The sequence below is a fragment of the Moschus berezovskii genome, chromosome 12 (genome assembly GCF_049115385.1).
Source record: "Moschus berezovskii isolate FMDL1 chromosome 12, NW_MosBer_1.0, whole genome shotgun sequence".
Taxonomy (NCBI): domain Eukaryota; kingdom Metazoa; phylum Chordata; class Mammalia; order Artiodactyla; family Moschidae; genus Moschus; species Moschus berezovskii.
Window position 1 is genome coordinate 78,143,878 of NC_142471.1, and position 25,843 is coordinate 78,169,720.

A 25,843-nucleotide genomic window follows, 5' to 3' on the forward strand; every position below is an offset into this window, starting at 1 on the left:
CAGCATCAAAGAATGGGAGCATCCCTGGATTTCAAAGTCTTCTGTGTCTTGATACACACAGATCCTGAAACTTAAGAAAGATGCCCTAAAGAATGGTTGCCTAGAAAATACACCTTAGGAATATATGCATTTGCGTAAGGTTTTGGGGCGGCCACTACTGAGTTCAATTAAAGACCAACTTCAATAGTTTAATTGGGGATAGGATGGAGTTAAAATTAGGGCAGATGTATTAACTCTTGGCAAAGTTGTACTTAAACTTGATCAAACATTTATTGAGGAGTCCCTGATTCAAAGTTTTATACTAAGGGCCTTGCATTTGAACACTGTGAAAGTAGATTCCCAGGTCTGAATCCTACCCAGGAACCTGAATGAAATACAAGTAAGTTAATTTTGTTATAAACTCTGTACCATGCTGTAAGCTCCTGGAAGGCTGAGGTTGTTTCAAATAAAGAAATCAGTGCTCTTGAAATGGGCACGTACTATTTTTTGCCTCTCTAGAATCTATTTACCTTTTTTCTTTTTAGAAACCAAAGGATATTATCTTTTTAATTAATTTTTATTAGAGTATAGTTGCTTTACAATGTTGTGTTAATTTGTGTTGCCCAGCAAAGTGAATCTATTTTATGCATACATATATCCCTTTCCCATTTAGGTCAACACAGAGTACAGAGTATTGTGCTATACAGTAGGTGCTCACTAGTTATCTATTTTATACATAGTAGTGTATATATTGGAGAAGGAAATGGCAACCCACTCCAGTGTTCTTGCCTGGAGAATCCCAGGGATGGGGGAGCCTGGTGGGCTTCCGTCTATGGGGTCACAGAGTCGGACACGACTGAAGTGACTTAGCAGCAGCAGCAGCAGTGTATATATGAGAGAAGGCAATGGCACCCCACTCCAGTACTCTTGCCTGGAAAATCCCATGGACGGAGGAGCCTGGTAGGCTACAGTCCATGGGGTCGCTAAGAGTCAGACATGACTGACTTCACTTTCACTTTTCACTTTCATGCATTGGAGAAGGAAATGGCAACCCACTCCAGTGTTCTTGCCTGGAGAATCCCAGGGACAGGGAAGCCTGGTGGGCTGCCGTCTATGGGGTCACACAGAGTTGGACATGACTGAAGTGACTTAGCAGCAGCATCAGCAGCAGTGTATATATGTCAGTCCTAATCTCCCAATTTATCCCACCACCCACCATCCCCTTGGTATCCATAAGCTTGTTTTCTACATTTGTGTGTCTGTTTTTAGTAGCAGTACCCGGATTGACTTATGAACTTCCTCCCTGGACTCTGGTGACATTAGCTCTGTTGCTCAGATCCAGGAGTGACTTTCATATTCCCTGGGGGCAATGATTGGATAGCAGATAATCCCATGAGCTAAGCCTGGTCCTTGAGAGACTATGAATTCAAGTCAGTCTGAGACTGGGCTGCAGTAGTCAGTATAAAGGTCTTTTTCTCCCAAACAAGCAGAAGAAAGGGCTTTTTCTCTCAAATTAGTGAAACTTAGAGAATGCAGGCCTGAAGCTGCTGGTGCCATCTTTCCATAACAAGAAGACATCCTGCAGGAAAATAAAGCCAACATAGAGAGGCAAGCAGAGCTGAGAGATGAAAAGCAATCTTTTTTTTTTTTTTCCTAAAAAATAAATATTCTTGGTCTCTTTATTACAAAGAGCAAGGAATTCAAAAAAATATTTAGGTCATTTTGAGGTAGATTTCTATCAGTTTCAATCAAATGCCGCAACTAAGACTTAAACCCATAATAGGCATTCATTCAAATTTTAGGTATGTGTTAATCAGAGTGTGTTGGTACCTTTACCAGGCAAACAGACAAATACTTTTAACTTTCAACAACTGCATCTAATTTTAAAGATACATATTAATCTTTAAAACATAAAACATAAAAACACTGAGCCAGATATTGGGCTGGGATTTTTGAAGGATTTTAAGAGGATTAAGCCATGATTCCCTTTCTTTAAAACATTTATAATATGTCTAGCATCTGAAAGAAACCCATTAGATTTCAACTCATCTCCATTGGAAATAACACACGGACATCCATTTTAAAGAAGTTACGTTGAGAAATGTTTTATTAAAAACCCAATGGAGAAATAGGTGAGTCAAGCTGTTTCCTGGATCTAAACCATAAGCTGGTGCACCAAGTCATAGATGATGACTCCACTGGGACACAGGGGAAACAAAAGTATTTTTAAACTTTTGAGAATGGAGAGTAGCTTGAACAGCCAAAATGGACAGCCTGTCCCGTTGACTCACTTGGGAAATTTCCACTTTTCTGCCATTTCAAAGCAGAATTTGAAATAAGATTTGGATTGCCTTTTAAGTAGATACACTATCTGGGTAACTTCTTTGGATGAAATGTATGCCATCACATCATAGACATCATGGCTTCTGTTTTTAATCCACCTTTTTTTTAGATAAGACTACATTTAATAGTTTTTCCAAGATTAGGATAAACGAATAAGCAATGAGCTACTAGCAGCAATATCCTACTTCTACAGAGTATTGGGTTGGCCAAAATGTTCAAAAAGCCCAAATGAGCTTTTTGGCCAACCTAATACTTCCCAGTTTATGAAAGCACATTCTCATGCATCATCTCCTAGGAAGATAGGAGATTTAATTGTTGGGAGAGCCAACAACTAAATAAATCCAAACAGTTGCTTATCTTTTTATAGGGTATTATTTCATTTTCATTTCCTTTTCTCTATTTGTAGTACCCTTTTTTTAATCTCACATTTGGGTTTCTATAGTAATCTCATAACTAGTCTCTATTTCTTGGCTTTTTTTTTTTCTCAATATTCCTCATGCATAACTCTGACCATATTCCAACTCCTTAGTGTTCCATGCTTAACAGAAAAAAATCCAGACATCCCAGCCAGTCACCCATGATCCATCTTACAGTTCCAATACCAGATCCTACCCACCCATCTTTGCTGGAGCGGCCATCAAGAGAGACCCCACGTCCAAGGAAAGAGAAACCCAAGTGAGACGGTAGGCACTGAGAGAGGGCATCAGAGGGCAGACAGACTGAAACTACGACAGACAACGCGCCAATCTGATCACATGGACCACAGCCATGCCGTGTGGGGCCAACCAGGACAGCTGGGTCAAGGTGGAGAGGTCTGACAGAATGTGGTCCACCAGAGAAGGGAATGGCAAAACCACTTCAGTGTTCTTGCCTTGAGAACCCCATGAACAGTATCAAAAGGCAAAAAGATAGGATACTAAAAGATGAACTCCCCAGGTCGGTAGGGGCCCAATATGCTACTGGAGATTAGTGGAGAAATAACTCCAGAAAGAATGAAAGGATGGAGCCAAAGCAAAAACAACACCCAGCTGTGAATGGGACTGGTGATGGAAGCAGGGTTTGATGCTGTAAAGAGCAATATTGCATAGGAACCTGGAGTGTTAGGTCCATGAATCAAGGCACATTGGAAGTGGTCAAACAGGAGATGGCAAGAGTGAACGTCGACATTCTAGGAATCACTAAGATGGACTGGAATGGGTGAATTTAATTCGGATGACCATTATATCTACTACTGTGGGCAGGAATCCCTTAGAAGAAATGGAGTAGCCATCATGGTCAACAAAAGAGTCCGAAATGCAGTACTTGGATGCAATCTCAAAAACAACAGAATGATCTCTGTTCGTTTCCAAGGCAAACCATTCAATATCATGGTAATCCAAGTCTATGCTCTGACCAGTAACGCTGAAGAAGCTGAAGTTGCACAATCCTATGAAGACCTACAAGACCTTCTAGAACTAACACCCAAAAAAGATGTCCTTTTCATTATAGGGGACTGGAATGCAAAAGTAGGAAGTCAAGAAACACCTGGAGTAACAGGCAAATTTGGCCTTGGAGTATGGAATGAAGCAGGGCAAAGGCTAATAGAGTTCTGCCAAGAGAACACAATGGTCATAGCAAACACCCTCTTCCAACAACACAAGAGAACACTCTACACATGGAAATCACCAGATGGTCAACACCAAAATCAGATTGATTATATTCTTTGCAGCCAAAGATGGAGAAGCTCTATACAGTCGGCAAAAACAAGACCGGGAGCTGACTGTGGCTCAGATCATGAACTCCTTATTGCCAAATTCAAAGTGAAATTGAAGAAAGTGGAGAAAACCACTAGACCATTCAGGTATGATCTAAATCAAATCCCTTATGATTATACAATGGAAGTGAGAAATAGATTTAAGGGACTACATCTGATAGACAGAGTGCCTGATGAACTATGGAAGGAGGTACATGACATTCTACAGGAGACAGGAATCAAGACTATTCCCAAGAAAAAGAAATGTAAGAAAGCAAAATGGCTGTCTGAGGAGGCCTTACAAATAGCTGTGTAAAGAAGGGAAGTAAAAAGCAAAGGAGAAAAGGAAAAATATACCCGTTTGAATGCAGAGTTCCAAAGAAGAGCAAGGAGAGATAAGAAAGCCTTCCTCAGCAATCAATGCAAAGAAACAGGAAAACAATAGAATGGGAAAGACTAGAGATCTCTTCAAGAAAATTAGAGCTACCAAGGGAACATTTCATGCAAAGATGGGCTCAATAAAGGACAGAAATTGTAGGGACTGACTCGATGGACATGAGTTTGAGTGAACTCCAGGAGTTGGTGACGGACAGGGAGGCCTGACATGCTGTGATTCATGGGGTCGCAAAGAGTCGGACATGACTGACCGACTGAACTGAACTGAACTGAACAGAAGCAGAAGATATTAGTAAGAGGTGGCAAGAATACACAGAAGAACTGTACAAAAAAGATCCTCACGACCAAGATAATCACGATGGTGTGATCACTCACCTAGAGCCAGACATCCTGGAATGTGAAGTCAAGTGGGCTTTAGGAAGCATCACTATGAACAAAGCTAGTGGAGGTGATAGAATTCCAGTTGAGCTATTTCAAATCCTGAAAGATGATGCTGTGAAAGTGCTGCACTCAATATGCCAGCAAATTTGGAAAACTCAGCAGTGGTCACAGGACTGGAAAAGGCCAGTTTTCATTCCAATCTCAAAGAAAGGCAGTGCCAAAGAGTGCTCAAACTACCACAATTGCATTCATCTCACACGCTAGTAAAGTAATGCTCAAAATTTTCCCAAGCCAGGCTTCAGCAATACATGAACCATGAACTTCCAGATATTCAAGCTGGTTTTAGAAAAGGCAGAGAAACCAGAGATCAAATTGCCAACATCCGCTGGATCATGGAAAAAGCAGGAGAGTTCCAGAAAAACATCTACTTCTGCTTTATTGACTATGCCAAATCCTTTGACTGTGTGGATCACAATAAACTGTGGAAAAATCTAAAAGTGATGGGAATACTAGACCACCACCTGCCTTTTGAGAAACCTATATGCAGGTCAGGAAGCAACAGTTAGAACTGGATATGGAACAACAGACTGGTTCCAAATAGGAAAAGTAGTACATCAAGGTTGTATATTGTCACCCTGCTTATTTAATCTATATGCAGAGTACATCATGAGAAATGCTGGACTGGAGGAAGCACAAGCTGGAATCAAGATTGCCAGGAGAAATATCAATAACCTCAGATATGCAGATGACACCACCCTTACGGCAGAATGTGAAGAAGAACTAAAGAACCTCTTGATGAAAGTGAAAGAGGAGAGTGAAAAAGTTGGCTTAAAGCTTAACATTCAGAAAACTAAGGTCATGCCATCTGGTCCCATCACTTCATGGGAAATAGATGGGGAAACAGTGGCTGACTTCATTTTTCTGGGCTCCAACATTGCTGCAGATGGTGATTGTAGCCATGAAATTAAAAGATGCTTACTCCTTGGAAGGAAAGTTATTACCAACCTAGATAGCATATTAAAAAGCAGAGACATTACTTTTCCAACAAAGGTCCGTCTAGTAAAGGCTATGGTTTTTCCAGTGGTCATGTATGGATGTGAGAGTTGGACTATAAGAAAGCTGATCGCCGAAGAATTGATGCTTTTGAACTGTGGTGCTGGAGAAGACTCTTGAGAGTCCGTTGGACTGCAAGGAGATCTAACCAGTCCATCCTAAAGGAGATCAGTCCTGGGTGTTCATTGGAAGGACTGATGTTGAAGCTGAAACTCCAATACTCTGGCCACCTGATGCCAAGTGCTGACTCATTTGAAAAGACCCTTATACTGGGAAACATTGAGGGCAGGAGGAGAAGGGGACGACAGAGATGAGATGGATGGATGGCATCACCGACTCGATGGACATGCGTTTGGGTGGACTCCACCAGTTAGTGATGGACAGGGAGGCTTGTGGTGCTGCTGTTCATGGGGTCACAAAGAGTCTGACATGACTGAGTGACTGAACTGAACTGAACCCACCCATCACTCTGACAAGTTTCACAGAGAAGAGGAATTGGTGTCATATGACAGATGGGAAGAGTCTGAACAGGAAGACAATCATAGAAGCTGAGTCTTGGAGAAAAGAAGGAATGACAAAAACAAAAATCACATGACTAGAAAGGTTGAAGGTACAAACAAGAGTGTCAGGCAGTCAAATTTGGGGACTTCCCTGGCAGTCCAGTGGTTATGATTCTGCGCTTCCATCGCAGGGGGCATGAGTTCAATCCCTAGTTGGGGAACTAAGATCCTGTATGCCTCATAACACAGGTCTAAAACTTCACAATTCTGATCAATAGCCAAGGGATACTGATTCTAAATATTGACTGTCTCTGACAGGAACAAAAAGTAAAATGAACAGAAGGAGGAAAGAAAACTTTCACTAAATACAGAAAGTGATTAGGGGCCTCAGCCCTCAAAGCCAGAAAAGATAATTCAAAAAAGAGAGGGCCTCTCAGATCGTAACAAGTCCACTGGGAGCTGAGGTTTAGGAGCCTAGAGCCTCACTCTGAGCACAGTTTTGTCTCTCAAGTCTGCGTTGAGCTTTCTATAAAGGGCTGAGGTCAGACCAACATGATGCTGGGAGTGCACCAGGAGAAGCAATGGCTGGGTAGGTTCAGAGTTCTGGAATCATTCAGTCTGATGCATTGTGAGTACATACTCAGTCATGTCCAACTCTGCGACTCCATAAACTGTGCATGGGATTATCCCAGCAAAAATACTGGAGTGGGTTGTCATTTCCTCTTCCAGGGCATCTTCCCGGATCAGGGATTGAACTCTGGTCTCCTGCAATTTAGGTGCATTCTTTACCACTGAGTCACCTGGGAAGTCCCTGAAGCACTGTGTTCCAGGAGAGGAACAGCAGTACACAGGGATTTTTATAAGATATATAGAAGCAAATACACTTTGTAACTTGGAATAAAAGACTCCTATGAAAGGCCCCTGAGAGACTGTTCAGTTCAGGTGGGCCAACACCTGGGCTGGACTAGTCATTCTCAAGAAACTAAGGAGCTTATTATTGCTAGAAAAACACATTTCCAGAACTCCAGAGTCTCAGATTCAGTAAGTCTGGGATGATGCTCTGAATTTCAAATTTGTAACAAGCTCCCAGGTGATTCAGAAGATAGATGCCCAGCTAGCTTTGGAATCACAGGATGGACTTCCTTTGCAAGTCACCCTCTCAAAGAATGCTACGCTCTCCAGCAACCTGGCCCCCATGCTAGATGGGCTGTTGATGAGTCTACTGAGTGTTGCTATTTATCTCATCAGCTCCTCTAGAGCAGTGGGTTCCAACCTGTGTGCACATTAGCATCTTAGAATTTGGAGAAATCAGAATTTCCTCCCCAGCACTGAATGAAAATCTGCATCTTAAAATATCTCCATATAATGTATGTGGCACAGTCCAATTTGAAAAGCCCAGTTTGACAGATTTTTAATCTCTTCAGTTGTTTGTGGCTATCAACGTCAGCTCTGCAGAACTAGATAGGAACAAGAATCATAATTCTCCGCAGTAGGTAACAAAGTTTGCATGAGCCAACCAAAAAGGAATTGTTTTTCAGTGCCTAGAGACTGCAGGAAGGTCTAGCCTGTCACCCCAGTTCTTCAGCACTTCAGAGACACCACATGCTCATTTCGACATTCGTTTCTGGTAGCTCTCAATAGAGCTGAAGGGCTTCCCAGGTGGCACTAGTGATAAAGAACCCGCTTGCCAATGCAGGAGATGTAAGAGATGTAGTTCAATCCCTGGGTGGGGAAGATCCCCTGGAGGAGGAAATGGCAACCCACTCCAGTATTCTTGCCTGGAGAATCCCATGGACAGAGAAGCCTGGTGGGCTACAGTCCATGGGGTCACAAAGAGCTGGACACGACTAAAGCAACTCAGCATCATTCAGTTCAGTTGCTCAGTCGTGTCTGACTCTTCGCGACCCCACGGACTGCAGCATGCCAAGCTTCCCTGTCCACCAACTCCCGGAGCTTGCTCAAACTCATGTCCATCGAGGCGGCGATGCCATCCAACCATCTCATCCTGTCGTCTCCTTCTCCTGCCACTGGAGAAGGGAATGGCAAACCACTTCAGTGTTCTTGCCTTGAGAACCCCATGAACAGTATGAAAAGACTTAGCATGCATGCACGCAATAAAGCAGAAAGAGCCCTGCATAAATTGACTAATTTGTGGGATGTACACTCAGCCCAGCTTACTCAGTCTGAGAGGAACTGTGCCTACCCCAGATCCTGTTGCCACAGGTTCTGTGGAAGAGAAACAGGGGCCACAACAGCTCCAGTTGCTGAGCTGGCTGATGATGAGGACAACACAGTTGGAAAACTGTCAGTGCTGCTCTTCTCCTGGAAGAGAGGAGAGGTTCAAGGAGATGTCGGGGGTAACACCTGCTGCAGGAGGAGGACTGCCAAAGGAAATCTTCGGCAAGCACGGGCTCGGGGACAAAAGTCCAGAGCAGAATGATTTCTGCTGTAATTGCCAATTTGTCCATGTCAGCACGACAGCCACATCTAATTTACTGTGTATAAACAGCCGGGCCGTCACAGGAGGTGAAAACCCCATGGATCACAACCAACCAACCACTGAGCAGGACCCTAGAGTGAGCCATCCCAGGGTCCGGCTCTCCGGAAGATGGGTTTATCTGGCAGGAGAATTCCTCTCTTCCCTCCACCCAGGGTAGCATGAGGACCAAGTAAGGTTGTCCTTTCAAGGCACTTTAGACAGGACAATTTTATAATTGTGTTTATCAGGCCATTGTTTAGGGGGACAAGGAATGATCCCTACCTTCTTAGACTCTCTGTCTGTAATTTAGAGAAAATAAGTTGAATGAACACATGCTCCCTGTCTCCCCCCTCTCTGTTTAACCCACTCTATTATAGCATTCTTCATAGATGTTATATGGAGCTGCAGTAGCTGGAAACCTCTGAAGACTGGCAAAGGAATCAAGAAGAACTGTGCCTAGTGGACTGTATGCCAGTCGTAAGTTGGGGAATAGTGAAAGTCTAGATGGTGAAACCCTCCTTGGTTGCTCCTGTCAAGCCTCCAGAGGCTCTGTTGAGTCAGGCTGGTGGTTCTCAGACATGAACAAACAACAGCACCCCTGCAGTGCATGCTAAAACCTCAAACAGCTGGACTCCACCCCAGAGGTTCTGAATTAGTAGCACTGGTAGCACAGAATTTCCGTTTCTACTAAGTCCAACTCTTTGCGACCCCATGGACTGTAGCCCACCAGTCTCCTCTGTCTGTGGAATTCTCCAGGCAAGAATACTGGAGTAGGTTGCCATTTCCTTCTCCAGAGGATCTTCCTGACCCAGGGATCAAACCCAGGTCTCCTGCATTGCAAGTGGTTTCTTTACCATCTGAGCCACCAGGGAAGCCCATATTAAGTCCCCAGGTGGTGCTCCTGCTGCTGATCTAAGGACCACACTTTGAGAACCAGTGAGCTAGGGAATCCCTGAAAGCAGCTGTGGGATTCAGAATGTAGAGACAAGCATCACCAGGTAGGTCATCCGATGTTCATTTGTGAGAACAGGGCATCTTTGTTCCACACTTCGAATAGTTTCTTAAAGATTGATTCCTAGAAGTGAGATATATTGACCCAAAGCGTATGAACATCTTTACGGCTCTTGATAATTATTTCTAAATTGCTTTCCAAAAGGTTTGGGCTAATTTATGACAGCATTATCTTCTATGAGTACTGAGTATCAGTACTTTCTTTACAAAAACTATTATAATTATTATGACATTTCATCGGCAAAATAATAATGATTATGGTGGTAATTATATTTTAAAATGTATCCATTTATTTGATTACTCTATATAGTAGAATATTGTTCCAAGTCTATATTACCATCTTGAGTATAAAAATTGGTGGCAACAAAAGGAGACCTTAAGCAGGCTACTTGTCCCTTAGGTACCACTTCCTACCTCTATCAAAGCTCCATGACCCCAGATTCTGTCTTGGTCTCCACTGCATCTTAAGCACCTAGTTGAAGACCTGCCACAGCAGATGCTCAATAAAGGAATAAATTATAACTTCCCCTGCTTTGCTTGAGAAAAGCTATATACAATTGCTTCTTAAAAATAACACACTTTTCATTCCCCATCCCTTCCGTGCTCTTTGTTCAAAGGAATGAAAGTTTGATAGCACCTTGAATTTCCAATGTTAAGTGTGCACTGATGCTCCCATGCTTTTCCAGGAAGCTAACAAGCATCTCTGAGCATCCGTGGTAAGCAGGGCAGCAGAAGAGACGCAAGCACCACGTCACCTGAGGTCAACCCCCATGGGATCTCTCCCGCTCCCAACCTCATTCTCTTGGATGTTTGTTTCCAACTGCTGCAGCTTTTCCCAACCCAGTTCCACTAGATTACAAGAGGATCAGAGCCTCCACTAGGCACGTTCCTCGCCAACATTCTGCCAGGCAGCAGTGAGAGGAGGTGGAAACCAACTTTGTTCCCCTTCCCTCATGGGCTATAAGAAGCACAAGACTTGCCAGGGCCCTGGACCCCTGGAACTCCACAGCAGCTCCCCAAGCAGCCAGGCTCATGACAGAAGCTTCAGTCACTCTGATTCAATTGGATTTAATTGGAGGCTAATTACTTTACAATATTGTAGTGGTTTTTGCCATACATTGACATGAATCAGCCAGGGGTTTACATGTGTTCCCCATCCTGAACCCCCCTCCCACCTCCCTCCCCATCCCATCCCTCTGGGTCATTCCAGTGCACCAGCCCTGAGCACCCTGTTTCATGCATTGAACCTGGACTGGCGATCTATTTCACATATAATAATATACATGTTTCAATGCTAGTTTTAAAAAACAAAATAAAAATAAATAAAAGATACATTCTTCAAAAAATAAAAAAAGAATTGCCTCATTAATCCTACCAGTAATAAGTGGGATACATGATTTCTTTACCCACTAGCTAATTTAATCTTCAGAATTTTGCTGAAAAAAGCTATACCTGTGGAGTCAGACAAAATGTACACTTTGATTCTGTTTTTTCTCTTGCTCACAAGGCTAATGTTTACATTTATCTCTTGTGCTTCTGCATTTTTTCAAACACTCATGGAAGCATCCTCATAGATACACATGATTCTAGAACTTTAAGAAATTAAGAAAGGGCAACAAATAAGTGAGATGAAACCAGGTGTGGCAAAGTGCATTTTACAAAAATGGATTCAACAAAATCTCCCATTCCACAAATTCTTCTGCAGTACAACCTTGACATTCCCCCACCGGGAGGTAGGGTATGGCCCCCTCAACAAGTAAGGTGTGGCCCTCTTTTCCTTACTTTCAACAAGGAAAGGCAATCCAGTTTCTACCTTATCTAGTGAAACGCTTGCACTTGAAGTCCTGAGCTGCTACTTAAGAACATTTATAACATATATGGCATTACTTTGAGAGAGGGATAACTTAGGTATGGTTTTGGGGTTTTTTTCTTTTTGCAGCTTGAGGCAGTTGTAAAATAACTTAATGTAGCTTTTTACAACTGTGTATTCTACAGTATTTTTTCATTTGGTGAAATTTATTATAAATATTAAAAAAAAAAGAAAAAATAAGAACATTATCCTGAGACAGCCATGCTGTGAGGAAACCCAAGCCATGTCTAAGACCAGCAGTCCTAGTTTTCCTCTCGGTTCGAGCACAGACATATGAGTGAAAAGACCCTCAGGTCCTCCCCAGCCTCTGAGTCTCCCCAATTAAGGCCCCACACTCCACAGAGCAGACACACGCTGTCTCCACTGTGTGCTCTTTGGGGATTTCTGACCTGTGGAATCTACAACCTCCATAAAATGGCTGTCCTACTCTCCTAAATCTGGAGTCATCTGTTCTGCAGCCGTAGTCCCAAAACACCTGCTAATGGTAATTCACAGACTCACTTAACATGAAGACTTTCAGTGTTAATCTGATTCCTTTGACATTTTAAGAGGCCCCAGTAAAAAACAATCTTTCTATTGAAGCAGAATCAGCCTGCTGCTCTAGAAGTCAGAAAGCACAGCTCTGGATTCCAGCTCTTTCATGTAAAAGATGCATGACTTTGGGAACAACGATATCTACATAAGGTTTTACCTTCTACAAAGGCCATTTCACATGTGTAATTCCATGTATTCTTCCAAAAAACCCTGTGAAGGAGAAAAAGCATTCAGTTCTCTCAACCTCGGTTTCCACACTGTAAAATGAGGACAATCTGCCCTAATGACTTCATAAAGGCTTTTGTAAGGCTCAAATGATGTATTACAAGTGAACACACATTTGAAGGGCAAAAAACAAGGATTTGTCAGCTCAGGAGACAGAAATATCAACACATGCACACTGCATCGATCTTTGTCAGACGTGCAGACTCAATAGCTACCCAAACACACACACTCTAACATAGACATCACAGTCTTGCCACCCAGGAATAAGTAAATCTGATGAAAAGAAATTCTAACCTGAGTAGAGAGGCTTCATTTTCCTGTCGGGGAGTTCAGAGACTGCTGGACTCGACCAGCCCTCCCTAAGGGTTAGGGTTAGGGTTATGGTTAGGCTGAGGGAGCCTTTCAAACGGATCGCAGGTGGAGCCTCTCGTTGTACAATGCTCCAGGCATGGTTGTCATGTTCACCTGGCCATGTCACCACGGAACACAGAAACCACTGCACCTGGCAGTGGCCATGAGGACGGAAGTACTGGGAAGGGGAGAGAGTGAACGGCAACAAGTAGGAGAAAACCAGTCCCAGTGGCAAATTCTACATGCATCTTTTGCTCCATCTTTTTGCAACAAAGCTAAAAAATGAGCTGTTTCACGCCATCAATAGGACTGATCTCTGAGACTGAGAAGGGAGTGTCAAAAATGAGGAACAGAAATGGCCTGATAGTGTTTAATGTTCACCTGTGGGTGTTCATTGGAAGGACTGATGCTAAAGCTGAAGCTCCAATACTTTGGCCACCTCATGCGACGAGTTGACTCACTGGAAAAGACTCTGATGCTGGGAGGGATTGGGGGCAGGAGGAGACGGGGACGACAGAGAATGAGATGGCTGGATGGCACCACTGACTCGATGGACATGAGTTTGAGTGAACTCTGGGAGTTGGTGATGGACAGGGAGGCCTGGCGTGCTGTGGTTCATGGGGTCGCAAAGAGTCGGACACGACTGAGCGACTGAACTGAACTGTGGGTCTATAGCTCAGCTTGGAGAGAGCAAAGAACATTGTACCAGGAGTCTAAAGACCGCAGGTTATCACTCCAGCTCTGCCACCGACTACTTGTGAATAAGTCATTACCAGACTGAAGGAGGAAACAGAACAGGCTTCATCTTGAAAGCAGAACTCCATCTTGGGATGGACTGTGGACTTTGAGCTCTTTGCCCAGTATCTATGTAAAAGACATACCAACTGGAAAACCAGGCCCCCCAGATGGAAGAACCCCAGGGCTCATACCTAGACTCTCCATTGCCTAAAAGAATACCCTAATAATATGTGTAACCAAATAGAATCATAAATTCTATTATGCTTATTGGGGTATGACCACAGGCCTATTGATAATTGTCCACTGTTAACTACCTAGGCTTAAGGCATATGAATCTAACTTTGATTGTATCTTTCTCTTCCTTTGTTCAGACTAGTTTCAGGGAATTTGGGGAGGTGGGTTTATAAGGTTTTCACAAAAACTGGTCGGGGTCCTTGGAAGAGGAGACTCTGCCTTGGGCCCGCCGGTGTAATAAACTGCACTTCACTATCTGCATTGTCCTTCTGAATGAGTTTGTTTCCTGGAACGTGTGGCTACAACAAGACCACAAACTCCTTGAGAGCAGAGCTGGGTCTTGCCCATCGCTCTACCCCTTCCACTGGCATGACTGGGCTATAGAAGATGCCGAAGAAATGTTTGTTCAATCAATGCGTGAGATTCATTAACTTCATAAATGTGCACATGCTGTAGCATAGGAAATACAATAATATTGTAATACCTGTGTATAGTAACAGACAGTAACTAGACTAAGCACGGTGATCATTTCATCCTTTATGAAAGTATCAGATCACCGTGTGGCACACCTGAAACGAATATATTTGTCAATCAATTATGCGTCCATTTAAAAAACGCTAAGAGCGTGGGTTCTACAATCAAACAGACTAAATTCAAACTCCATCATTTGTTATCAGTTACTCACTTCTGTCTCAGTTTCCTCATCTGGAAAATAGAGACGATAACATCCCGTTCTATAGCTCCTGACGTTCTCATTCCTCTCCCCCACATCCCCTGGCAGAGCGGAGATTCTAGCTAAACTGAGTCTCCCACCTTAAACACCTGTGTCTCTTTCGTCTCTGCTGGAAGACTTTTTCTTGTACCAAAAGAGTCTGCTCTGCAGAGGCAGCGGCAATCCCAAAGTGTTAGAGAGTGATGCCCAATGTGGAGTCTATGGATAAGTGGTCCAACTTCCCTGGGGTCTGGTCGGGCAATTCTGACCTGTATTCCCCAGCAGGACTGAGGTCCAGTAACATACTCATTACCACACCCTTCCTGGCTTTTCTACCTCTCACTTGCCCTCCCTCCCCTGCAAAAAACTCAATTGGGCTTTCCAAATAAACTACCTCCACTCAAGGCCTTGCCTCAGAATTTTCACTGGGGGTGTTATGAACTGAACTGTGTCTTCCTCAATCCCTATGTTGAAGCCCAAATCCCCAGAACCCCAGAATGTGACTGTACTTACAGGTAGGGTCACTAAAGAGGTGACCAAGTTCAACTGAGGCTGTTAAACGTACTCGAGCTTAGTTACTAAGCCATGTCTGACTCTTTGCGACCCTGGGAACTGTAGCCTGCCAGGCTCCTCTGTCCATGGGATTCTCCAGGCAAGAATACTGAAGTGGGTTGCCATGTCATCCTCCAGGGGATCTTCCTGACCCAGGGATAGAACTTGCATCTGCTGTGTCTCCTGAATTGAAGGCAGATTCTTAACCCGCTGAGCCATCAAGGCTTTAGGGTGGGCCCTAATCCATTCTGACCAGTGTCTTTACATGAAGAGGAACTTTAAACAAAGAGGCACCAGGGATTTGCACACACAGAGAAAAGATATGTTGGAACGCAGCATGAAGGCAGTTATATGCCAGCCAAGGAGAAAGGCTTCAGGAGAAATCAAACCTGCTGACACCTTGACCTTGACCTTAGCCTCCAGAACTGTGAGATCTGTTGTTTAAGCCACCTAGTCTATGGTATTTTGTTATGGCAGCCCTAGCAAATGAATACAGGGGGAAACCCCAAATAAGATACCACCTCATGAAGTTATCGTGAAGAATAAATATGACAATACGTCCACTGTACCCCAGCTCATGCCTGGAGTAACTCTCAAGGCCTGGCAGCTGTCACCATCATTACTAGTAGTGATGGGAGAAGTAGGAATAGCTGTATCATCCCTGTGACCATCTATGAAATAAGCATCGCTCTGCTACGATTCCTCAAAGGGCAGTTGTGAAGCAGAAAGAAGAGAGTAGATGTGGGAAGATGTTACGTGTTTAATATTCACTCACCTTGGACATCCCTGGTGGTCCACTGATTAAGAGTCTGTGCTTCCACTGCAGAGGACACAGGTTTGATCCCTGGTCAAGGAACTAAGATCCTGCATCCCACATACTGCAGAGGGGCCAAAAAAGAAGAAAAAAAAAAATCATCCACTTTTTCATTCTATGAACTTCTATCAGGATCAACCCTAGGCACTGGGCCAGGTGCTAGAACTACAGAGCTCTGCAACGGCCTTTACTGTGGGATCTTAGTCATGTGTTGCTCTTTTAAAATTTGAATTATGTAAAATAAAATGCTATTTAAAATTCAGTTTCTATCGTGTGTCACATTTCAAGTGCTCAAGAGCACCTACTGACGACTGTACTGAAGAGCAGAAAAGAATACTTCCAACACTGAAGAAAAGTCTATGGAACAGAACTGGTAAGAGGGGAAGAAATAAATTTGTACTCTCAATAATTCTTAATTTATCACAATGCAATCTGATAATGATAATTTCTGGAAATGGACTCCAATGTCCACTCCATGGGAGGTCAGTCTTCGCTTCTGAAGGACAGTAAAGTGATTCCAGACTTCCAAGTTCTGAGAATAGATGGTGTCAATTCAAATCATTGCCCATAAGATCAAGGACTTTCCTTTTTTCCTATAGTGCGACTGAACGCCTACTCTGTGAGAGTGACAATGCTGAGTGCAGCAGAGCCCACAAAGATGGAAAAGCCACAGATTCCAGTCGTAAGCTTATAGTTTCATATTAGGAATAATAGATTCAGTGTATAGAGTGAAAACATTTCACATGAGAAGTGACCATCCTAACAGCAGCTAGCATGGGCGAGCACGTAGCAGGTGCCAGCCTGGAGCCAAGAGCTTTATAGACATGTTCTCATCACATTGTAATCATCACCCTGGTAGGTACATTGTTATCATCTTCATTTTACAGAAAAGGAAATGAAGCACAAAGTGAAAAGGACTGTGCCTGGAGTCATGCCATTTGTAAGTGGTGAACCCAGGCAGGCAGACCCAGGGCAGGACTCTGCATCCCTACTAGTTAGGATGGCATCAGCATGTCATGAGGGAGTGTCAATAGACCTGAAATCATGGGGGGACCCACTTGGAAAAACAAAAGCTTGTGCCCTCCTCCTACACACCTGTCTTAGTCTGGGTTTCCGCCAAAGCCGAGTGAGTGCCAAGGACTAAGGGGCAAGAGTTTTATTTGGCAGAGGAACTCAGGAAGCAGGAATGAGGGAGGAGGGTGGATGGGATGCAGAAAGATGAGAAACAGGGTACCTGACCAAGAGAACGGCTGTGAGCAACAGAGAATCACTTCCAAGCATACAGGATGCCTCCCACGGGTGTCCACCTAAAAGACAGAAGACTTTAGCCACCAACGTTTAGCCAACAGTTCCCAGCCCTCATGGGCTGAGAATTTCCCCAGGAGAGTTACCATTACCTGGCTTCTGGTCTTCCCTGTATAGCCACGCAAGCTTCCTATGACCCCAAAAAGGACCTGAGGCAGAATACAGAAAGATTCACATCTCAGCCTTGCATACCATCCAGCACAAGGTGGCCCATAACCGCCCACGCAGCTGTTGCCAATTCACAGGGAGGTGAGGGGATGTAACCTGGGCATCAGAGCATCTATTGTATCACTCAGATTTCTCCTCTTTGGTCTCATTCAGTTGATTTTTCCAGGATTTGTGGCCTAGGAATCAGGGATGCCTTGGCTAAAATAGGATACCAGCTGAACCCTCAAGGAGCTTACAGCCCAGTGGGAATTCATTTCTGACCAGTTTTCACACAGGCATCCTCCCAGTGTCTACCAAAGTTCTTGAGGGACACCCACTGCTGTAGAAGCCACTGAGTTCCTTTTCTGGTTACACAACTGCTTTCATAAAAACTGGCGGTGTCCCAGCAACTACTAAGCATTTTCCTCCTAAACTTTAGTTGGCAGAATTTCATTACTTTAACCTCATTTCAACTACCAGAAAACATCGTGCACTTTTCCACTGGGCCCAAAACATTACTCAGAAAGAAATGAATGTGAGGGCGGGAAGGGAAAAACCACAGAGCCAATATCATTAGGATCGTCTGCTCCACAGCCAGGCTGCCTACATTGTCATTCCATCTTCGTGCATATTTACCCAAGGCCCTTCAGTTCCACACTGATTTCCAAAGTTTGAAGGTTTTTTGAGGAAAGAAAAAGGGAGAGAAGAAAACCCACTTCATTAAAGTCTAAGGTTTTCACTCAAAGTTTGGCAACTTCTCCATATAGATGAACTCCAGGGGTGAGACTTCTCATGTGATGTGATACGTTTTTTTTAAAGGGGGTCGGGGGAAACTCTAAACAAGACATGCAAATTAAAGCACTGAATTAGAACCAACTTCTATTGAGAGAGAGTAACTTTAGAAAGTCCTTCCAAAGGAAGCTGTGATTTGAAGCATTTTGCAGAAGGTTATTAGTGATCAGGGCTTCATGACTCAGTGGTAAAGAATCCACCTGCCAAAGCAGGAGCTGCAAAAGACGCAGTTTCGATCCCTGGGTTGGGAAGATCCCCTGGAAAAGGGAATGGCAACCCACTCCAGTCAGTATTCTTGCCTAGAAAATCCCATGGACAGAAGAACCTGGTGGGCTGCAGTCTACAGGGTCACAAAAGAGTTGGACACGACTGAACAACTAAACAACAGTAACGATTAGTGACCACTGAAATACAAGGAGGTGTGAAGTGCAGTGTACCTCAAAGATCTTATGAAAAGACATTGAATGTGGTCATGTCCACACTCAAGAGTTTCCAACTGCCATTATATTGATTTCTATAGTACATTTCTGACAATACCCCATTGGTCAGCTTCTACTCCTCTCACTACACCATTAGCCAGGTTAAAGCCATCATTCGGAGATTTGTGCTAAAGAGACCAACATTTATGAATTAGCTCTATATTCCCGCAGTTTATTTTGTCCCATTGTTAAGACTGTTAACCTGCAACATCACTTTAGAGCCTCTGACCGCCATGACGATGAAGAGAAAGACGGATCGGTGGGCTCAGTTCTCAATTCTGAAAAGATGTGTGTCTTACCATGTTAGGTCAGGACATGATCACTCTGTCCCCTTCTTTTCAATTCTGTCCTTCTCTTTCCTTTTGCCTTATTTAAGTCCAACCAAATGGTGTGAAATAGAAGCCATAAAAATGGTTATTCTTTTACATTTTCTAACTAATGTTTTAGAAATTTCATCATTAAGTATGACATTTGATATGGGACTTTGTGGCTCAGCTGGTAAAGAATCTCCCTGCAGTGCAGAAGACCCGGGTTCGATCGCAGGGTTGGGAAGATTCCCCTGAAGAAGGGAAAGGCTACCCACTCCAGTATTCTGCCCTGGAGAATTCCATTGATTAAATTCCATTGACTAATTCCATTGACTAAATAGTCCATGCAGTCACAAAGAATCAGACGCGATTCGGTAACTTTCACTTGGGGAGATTAGATATTTCATATCTAAGAAAAGCACCTATTCCAACTTTACTGGGATTCTTTTCTAATGTGAAATGCTGGATTTTGTGAAAGTTTCAGATGAGTTTTTCTGTGTATTCACCCATAATTCTGCACAGGTTATAGATCAGTATCAAATGATCAGTATCTAACTGATACTTGGTTCTCAAGGCCTTTTACATTTCTAATCACAGGTAGGAAATTGGGGTTTGGGGCTCCCAATGAGAATGCTTATTAAAAGCACAGTATTTGTTCACTTCAAATACACATTTCCCATTATCATATCAGGATGTTGTAAAGGAGAAAAAAACTGAGACTTTTGTGAAATTTCCTCCTGTACTCCCTATGGCTTTAAGTAACATTTCACCATAGCAAGAAGGTCTTGTTTATTTTTATATGTTCAGTTGATAAAAATAAAAGCAGAAAAATAAACCTTTCCCCTTCTTGCCCCTTCACTAGGCATGGTCAGTGTTATAGACATTGTGATAAAATTAGACTGTGCTTGGTTTCATCTCCTAACACACTCCAAGCCTCTTGAAAACCCCCTGCAGACTAGAAACCATTCAGCCTCAGAAACCAATAACCGATTAGATACACTGGAATTCACGTCTCTTCCCTTGGTGCCTCCAGTTCTGGAAATATGGGGCCAACCCATCTCTGGGGGAAAATAAATGGGGTTTTAGAAGTTTTAAGGACACAGGCTTAATTCTCCTGATGGCTCCAAACCACAAATACTTTCCTATATGCGTTGCTCATGTCTGACGGGCTCAGGGGAAAATAGTTTCCACTCCTCGTGGCTCTGGGTGGTAGAGGTTCCAGGCCCAGTTCTCACTTTGTCGCTTCATTTCTCTTGACCTTACTTTCCTCTTCAGTAATGAAAAACAGCTGAACCCTACAATGCACTGATATCGGGCACCATTTCTAGGAACCGTGGCATATTGACGGCTTTCACCCCTCTTCTAGTCTCTCCCATTGGCCTGCCCCCACCTAAGGATGTCTGATGTGTCCATCGAGCCAGGCTGAACCACACGAAGGACACAAGGACAATGGAGAAGTTACGACACCATTTCATTTATGAGTGAAGGAATGCACTCAAAGTGGTTTATGCGAAAACTGCCTGGTGTCTGCCACTGAAAGTCCGGGCAGTAGGGAGTCTTCATGCACAACTGGATCCAAGTACTCCAAGAATCGTGCAGGGACGAGCCCTTCTCCTCTTTTCCCTGCCTCTTGGCTCCCCTCCAGGCTGGCTGAATTCTCTGGCAGGTTTTCCCATGCCAACTCTAGCCTGCATTAGACTCTCAGTAGAAAGAGATTGTCTTTTCCCAAGAGTCCCGCCCAAAGTCCTGTGGAGTCTCTCATTTCTGCTTGTGTTATGTACTCTGTGGCTTCTCTGGTGGCTCAGCAGTTGAGAATCCGCCTGCCAAGCAGGAGACGTGGGTTCAATCCCTGGGTCAGGAAGATCCCCTGGAGAAGGGAATGGCAATGCACTCCAGTGTTCTTGCCTGGGAAATCTCCTGGACAGAGGAGTCTGGCGGGCTACAGTCCTTGGGGTCACAAGAGTTGGACAGGACTTGGTGAGTAAACCACCATCACCATGTATTCTGTATCAGTCAGGGACTGGATAGGAAATAGTTCACTTTTATTAGATAATTTGGAGGAGAGTTTGATTAAGGGACCATTCTAAAATAACTAAGCAGTATGTAGGGAAACCACAGGGGCCGGAGGCTCTCTGGGGCCACACGCTGGGGTTTATTATCTGTAGGTCTGGAATTAGAAAGAGCTGCCAGGAGCCGCAACCTCTAGTGGAGGGCTGCAGCAAGCTCATGGTGAGGGTGAGCTTCCCTCCTCTGCTCTCTCGCCTCTGTTTGGAAACAGCAGAATCTGACTAGAAGTCAGAAGATAGAGGAGCTCACCAGTGAAGTCTATACTGGCCAAACTCTTGAGGTACAGCAGAGGAGAGATGGATGGATGGAGAGAGAATTCAAGATCAAGTGATAGACATCCATATCCATCGCACGCTCACTCCTGAACCAGTCCTCGTGGCCAGGGAAAAGTCCTTATACCTGGGCCCCTGCCCATCCCTTGAGCTGAGGGCGAGTTCAGGCTTATCTCAAAGAAATGAGCGGGGGGCATAGGGCTGTGTGTACGTGTGCAGGTGCACTCATGTGTGCATACACTTCCCCAGCAGGCCTCGAAATGCATCACCAGAAAAAGAGGGAAAGGATTCAGGGATGGCAAAAAATAGCAGGGGACAGCCACAGAGCAAATGTGTTTTTCCTGGACTTGTTCCAGCTAATCGTAGAGAGACCCATCAATATTTTTCTTTGGCCTTTACCCTGGAGGCCTGATGAGTGTGTGCTAAGTCACTTCAGTCGTGCCCGACTCCCTGTGACTCAATGGACTGTAGCTCGCCAGACTCCTCTGTCCATGGGATTCTCCAGGCAAGAATATTCAAGTGGGTTGTTGTGCCCTCCTCCAAGGGATCTTCCCAACCCAGGGATCAAGCCCACATTTCTTACGTCTCCTGCATTGGCAGTCATGTTCTTTACCACTAGTGCCATTTGGGAAGCCCTGCAAGCCTGGAGTGAGGCTCACTTAGCAGAGATGGCCTAGGCAGCTGAGGGTGAGCCTTCTCACCTTACATGGACTTGGTCGTGGTCTGCAGCTAAAAGTCCATTCCCCCACGCAAAATTCCCTGGAAAACACACCATACATACTGACAGCCTGGCCAAACTGAGGGCTCCATTTGAATGGACCGTCTGCGCTCCACAACTACCTCCAAGCCTTGTTCGTTCCGAGCCCATTGGTGCCAGCTTTCTTCCCATGACTCCACACCCTACCCCAGTTCTTTCTCTGCATCCCCAATCCTAGACCTGGATAATACCCTTCATCTCAGTCTTCCATTCTACGTACGACTTCCTGTTTCAGGCACTCAAATACAGAATCCCAATGAGATTAATAAAGTCAAATAAGGCCTTTTTTTTTTTAGCCAATTGCCCTAGGAGACTATTTTGCTGCTGCTGCTGCTAAGTCACTTCAGTCGTGTCCGACTGTGTGACCCCATAGACGGCAGCCCACCAGGCTCCCCTATCCCTGGGATTCTCCAGGCAAGAACACTGGAGTGGGTTGCCATTTCCTTCTCCAATGTGTGAAAGTGAAAAGTGAAAGTGAAGTCGCTCAGTCGTGTCCGGCCCTTAGCAACCCCACAGACTGCAGCCTACCAGGCTCCTCCATCCATGGGATTTTCTAGGCAAGAGTACTGGGGTAGCTTGCCATTGCCTTCTCCGTTCGCTGCTGCTACAGGATGGAATTCCAGGGATTCCAACTCCAAACAGCCTCCCCACCTCCATAGACACATACCACAGGATTATGCCCTTTCTCAGGGTTCAGAAGACAACATCATCACAGCCTATACAGCAGTCACTTGGCAAGGAAATACGTTTGATACAGCGGTAGTAGAGGCGTGACAGGAGAAGAAGGACAAAGAGGGAGGGAGATAAGAGCCTGGGGAGATATGCTCAGTGTAATTCTGAGCTCTGCAGAGGTAGGACCGTCAAACTCTACACCAAAGAGGTCTCCTGAACCTTACCAACTTCAACCCCATCTTCTCCTCATTTTCTCACTGTTCCCAGGAGAGAGAAATAACCGGTACTTTGTACTATTGCCTAGAAAATCCCATGGATGGAGGAGCCTGGTAGGCTGCAGTCCGTGGGGTCACTAAGGGTCGGACACGACTGAGCAACTTCACTTTCACTTTTCACTTTCCACTTTCACACATTGGAGAAGGAAATGGCAACCCACTCCAGTGTTCTTGCCTGGAGAATCCCAGGGACGGGGGAGCCTGGTGGGCTTCCGTCTATGGGGTCACACAGAGTTGGACACGACTGAAGTGACTTAGCAGCAGCAGCAGCATGCTCTTAAAGTGACCAGCAAAATGGAGGTACCCTTTCTCAGGAAGACAGCAAAATGCCCATGATTGTTTACAAGATACACTGAGTGTGTATCTTCACTAGAGTCATAAGTATTCTATTGTCTCAGGAGGGAGATTTAGCATTCACCACACTTGTTGCTATGGCAGCTGATGGTTCTCATAACTGGAAAGAGCAAGTCATTGGCTTGTTGGGTCTTCTTTTTTCAGGGCCAGCAGCAATTTTCTGTTCTTTCCCAAGGATTTGTTTTTTTTCTTGGCCATTATAGGCCCCCCTCAGGCTGCTGCTGGAGCAATTCTGCTTCTGACCTTGGGCAGGTAACCTCACCATGCTTGGCTCAACCACTTTATGATGAAGGGAAAATAATCAGCCCCCCATCACAGGGCAATTCTGAAGATTAGTAAGATAATGCAAGTTAGTGCAGAATACTGCTTGGCATTAGAAAATGCTGGCTCTTTCTATTGAAAAGGAAAATATGAGTTAAGGGTGTTTTCTAATAGGCACCAGGAATTCAGATGGGGTAAGCTGAGAAGGTTCTGAAAGCTAAACATGAGAACACAGGTGAGAGTAATTCCTCTGCCCCCATCACTTCTGCTTCCAGATCTTGTATCTCTGGTAACGCTGGTTTTGTGGCACTATCGTTCTTTCTAGAGCTTCCCCGGTGGCTCAGATGGTAAATAATCTTCCTGCAATGCAGGAAACCAGAGTTCGATCCCTGGGTCGGGAAGATCCCCTGGAAGAGGAAATGGCAACCTACTCCAGTATTCTTGCCTGGAGAAGCCCATGGACAGAGGAGCCTGGTGGGCAAAAGTGTCAGACACGACTGAGTGACTAATACTTGCACTTTCACTTTCATCCTTGTCTGTTCCCTTCAGGAGGACTGCAGTGATAGCAGTGGATGCCCTGAGGACAAGAATCATCACTCTAATGCCTCAAAGCCCCCTGTGTTTTGCACATAGAAAGTGCTCAGGAAGTATCTGGTGGTTGACACCTGCAGGAGGATGAGGGCATCCCAAGCAGAAATGTCTGACAAACACACCTGGAGATGGGAATTTACAAGAAGATTCTCGACTCACAGGGAAATTTTCCCCCAGTCTCCCCATGTTCCCGTTTCTTTCATTGTTCAAGGTTCAGTTCACTTGGAGCCCCCCCTCTCACATTTGAGTTTGTCACCTGGTCCCCCAGCCATCATTCAGAAACCAAATCCTCTGAGGTGTTCCATTTCATTCTCTCCAGGATTCAGCCCAGGTAGGGCACTGACCAGGAGGAAAAGGAAGTGGAAGGAAGAACAGAAAGAACCCCCAAGGAGTCCAAGACTGTGCTTTGTCTTTCCTTATTGTCTTAATTTTCCTTTTATGAATGAATACATTATTTTTAGTTAAGAAATGCATGCATATGGTCTTAACTGTGAAAACATTTAGGCAAACAGATAAAAGTACCACTTCTCTCCCTGAACATCACTGCTATTATCTACTTAGTGTGAATCTATTCAAATGTGCATATATATACATAGATATGTATATATATAAAATCTCTGATCCCAGTTGCTTCATCTGTAAAATAACTTTTTAAATTTTACTGAAGTCTAGATGATTTATGATGTTGTATTAATTTCTGCTGTACAACATAATGATTCAGTTATACATGTATGTACATTTTTTCATATTATTTTCCATTATGGTTTATCACAGGATATTGAATATAGCTCTCTCTGTTATATCGTAGGATCTTGTTCATCTATCCCATAAAATAATTTGCATCTGCTAATCCCAAACTCCCACTCTATCCCTCCCCCTGCCCTTGGCAACCACAATTCTGTTCTCTGTATCTGTGAGTCTGTGTAAACAATTTCAAAAATACTAAGCTAACCTATTTGTGAATTCATAAACTCACATATGTATGGCACCTGACATGAAGTCTGGAATACAGTAAGTTCTCAACAAATATTTGATCCCTTCTCCTTGAGGACCATCGGCCATATGGTTCTTCGTGAAATATAAAAAGAGCTAAATATATAGATGCATTTAACCATTGAATAAAACATTCTTTCAACTATCCGAGAAACTGCTCACCTCATGCCTGCTTAAAACCACAACACAATGTAAGTCATTTGGGGCCTTGCTCAGTGACTAAAGTGGTCAAGCCCCTTGCCCCCAGATTCTCTATTTCATGTTATTTTTGATGGCCATGAAACTCCTCTTGAGAAGGCTTTGCCTGTTGAACAAAGAAGACACATGTATTGCTCTCTATATGTGGTCTGTGGTATTTGAAGTTCTGCACAGGGTCTAATAACTAGGGAGTTTTCAGCAACCTGTGAAATGTTTGAAAAATGCAAAGGAAGTTTGACTTTAGTATAAGCAAGAAAACTGAAAAATTGAACTTAGTATTTAATTAAATGTCTACAAATCCTAACGTGATGTCAGTATTTTTTAACAGCTAGATTTACATTCATAAAAATGTTTCATTTTTTTTTAATATTTTGGTAGGATTTTTCTGACTATAGGATATGAATACACACTCAGGAAATCTTGCAATGATTGCTGATAAATTATAAACAATAGTAAATTGGATTATAA

The 25,843-nt window shown here is 43.9% G+C and overlaps 1 long non-coding RNA gene across 1 annotated transcript in view; it reads right to left on the reverse strand.

The window, feature by feature from the left end:
• Positions 1 to 25,843, reverse strand: part of LOC129555350 (uncharacterized) — an 84,179-nt gene that overhangs the window by 45,963 nt on the left and 12,373 nt on the right. Inside the window, exons 2-5 of the long non-coding RNA XR_008685739.2 lie at positions 17,302 to 17,358; positions 17,139 to 17,211; positions 15,866 to 15,968; positions 12,436 to 12,488 (exon numbers count right to left, since the gene is read on the reverse strand). This is a non-coding gene — a long non-coding RNA (uncharacterized LOC129555350). The remainder of the gene's footprint in view (positions 1 to 12,435; positions 12,489 to 15,865; positions 15,969 to 17,138; positions 17,212 to 17,301; positions 17,359 to 25,843) is intronic.